We start from the raw sequence: 2,625 nt of genomic DNA, 5'->3' as shown, positions 1-2,625 counted from the left end.
TCACCACTAGCATTGACATTTTCAGTATATCCGAAGGTTTTGGCACTACCATCCAGCAACATTTGATAGGTTCATAGGTTCATAGGTAGGTACTAGGCTATCTGCCTGAGGGCATTTATAAGCCTAGCCAGAGTGTGTCAGCCTTTGCCGCCCCATTGATTAATTAACTGATCCTCTGTCAAGCAGAGACAATGAAGTGATCCCAGGGGTGTATTTTCTGTTACCCATCCACTTGTCAAGGTTTCTCTTGAAGAGTGTTAGTGAGGGGCTCTGCCTGATGTAATTTGGCATTTTGTTCCAAAGCATGGGGAGTCTTTGTGACAGGAATCTATCCCTCCAGCATGTTCTATTTATTGTTGTGGTGAGGTTTAGCTCACTAGAGCGCGTGGCTCACAGTGACTTGGATTTCTTTAGGTGGAGCATGTCCATCAATTCTGAGTTGGACATGGCTTTGTAAGTCAGGCAGAGATCACCTCTGAGTAAGCGATATGCCACCGAGTACAGCCGGAGATTTTTCAGTCGGGCTGCATAGGACATATGTTTGAGACCAGTAATCCTCTTGGTGAGGCACATTTGTGGTCTTTCCACCTGTTGGAAGTGTCTTGTGAGGTACATCCCAAATGGGGCATTGTACTCTATGATGGGTCTAATGAGTGACGAGTAGAGGAGCACTATAACCTCTTTATTTCTAGATGCGAACCCTTTAGTAATTAGATGGGCCACATAGAAGGATTTCCTAACTACTTTGGCAATATGATTGTCAAAGGAGAGATTACTATCTACCTGGGTCCCCAGATCTCTTATTACCTCTTCTGTATTAAGGTTGCTACCACCTATGTGGTAATTTGTGGGTGTTTTGTTTTTCCCAAATGGGATGACTATGCATTTTTTGGCATTTAGCTTGAGGCCATGACTTTGATACCAGGTGTCCATCTCAGTAAGGCCCTTTTGGAGGATGTCCGTGTCAGCCGGAGAGTCAATTATGACTCCCAGTTTGCAGTCATCGGCGAACTTGGTTAGCCATAGTCCTCCTGTGTTTGCCTGTACTTCTGAGAAGTGTATGCTGAACAGTAGGGGTCCCAGGACCGAGCCTTCAGGACACTACTTGTGGCTGGTTTAGAGTCAGACCTGGAGCCCGCTATTCTTACCGTGTGAGTCTGTAAGCCAGTTGGCAACCCATCTCGTTATGTAGGCGTTTATGTTCAGGCTGGTGAGTTTTTCTGTAATACCCGAGTGGGGAATGGTGTCAAAAGCCTTGGTGAGGTCACGGTAGGCTGTGTAAACCACCTTTCCCTCGTCTATGGCCTTGGTGACTGTCTCAAAGAAGTCAGCCAGGTTTAGTAGGCATGATCTGCCCTTAACAAAGCTGAACTGGGTAGGGGTCAAGTGTTTGGAGGTTCCCAATGTCTTTGTTAATGAGTTCCATGATGATGTGCTCCATAGCCTTGCAGACCAGGCTAGTCAGGCTTATGGGGCGATAGTTACCAGGGTCAGTTGTGGCCCCTCCTTTGTGGAGAGGAATAACCGTTGCTGTGTGCCATTCTATGGGCACGTAGCCTGTGGAGAGGCTGAGGTTGAACAGCGTGTTTAGGTGGGGGGTTAGTTTGTTCTGTATTTCGTGCAAGACGCAGCCTGGGACACCATCTGGTCCCATTGACACTGTGTTTTTGGCTTTTGAAAGGGCTGTTTTTATCTGTGCGTCTGTGATTTGTGGGACACCACACTTTTCCAGTATTGTTGTGGGCCCTTTTGGAGGTGAGAGGGGGGTGACGTTTGCACTGAATCTATCTGCCAGGATGTTGGCAATATCAGTAGGTTCAGTATATTTTGTGCTATTTTGCACTAGTTCAGTGCATATCTGCGAGTTGCCACTTAGATTCTTAACATAGCTAAAGAAGGCTTTGTGGTTATCTTTTGAATCCTTGGCTATTTTTCTTTCGAAGTTAGCCTTGGATGATTTCATGAGGGACCTCAGTTTCTTACTGATACTGATCAGGGATGTCTTTCCTTCTTGGGATTTGCTTTTTTTCTGAACTACTTTCCCCCTTCTATTGTATAGCCTATTTATTGCAGGGGTCCACCAAACTGGTTTCCTTCTCTTAGAGGAGTGAGTCTTGGTTTTTCTAGGGATGGCACAATCCATGCATCCTTATAGGTGCTCATAGAGTGCATTTGTAAAGGTTTCTGCATCTTGGGCAGCATTATCCTTTAGCATGGGGGCTGTGAAACTTACCACCTCTGTCTTAAGTAAGGTGAAGTTTGCTTTAGAAAAGCTTTTTACTGTGGTTTCCTTAGTTGGGGGTGGTGGTGTGGTGTGGACATCCAGAGTGATTAGTTTATGGTCTGATCTAACCAGTGACAGGTTGACCTCTGGTATGGAACACCTGTCGCCCATGTTGGTGATGACCAGGTCCAATATGTTTTCACCTCTGGTAGGGGAGTTTACCAGCTGATCCAGGGCATTTGAGTTGATGAATTCCAGGAAGCGCTGGGCCTGGGAATTTGTACGCGAGTAGTTTTCTCATTGAATGGTAGGGTAATTAAAATTGCCCAATATCAGGGTGTTTGGTAGGACCTTCATGCTTTCCAGTGTCTCCAGAAAGGTGGAGTTGTGGTTCTGGGTCA

Source organism: Protopterus annectens, chromosome 1.part1 (assembly GCF_019279795.1).
Source record: "Protopterus annectens isolate FY-2018-M chromosome 1.part1, PAN1.0, whole genome shotgun sequence".
NCBI lineage: Eukaryota > Metazoa > Chordata > Ceratodontiformes > Protopteridae > Protopterus > Protopterus annectens.
Note: the sequence above shows the minus strand (reverse complement) of the source record.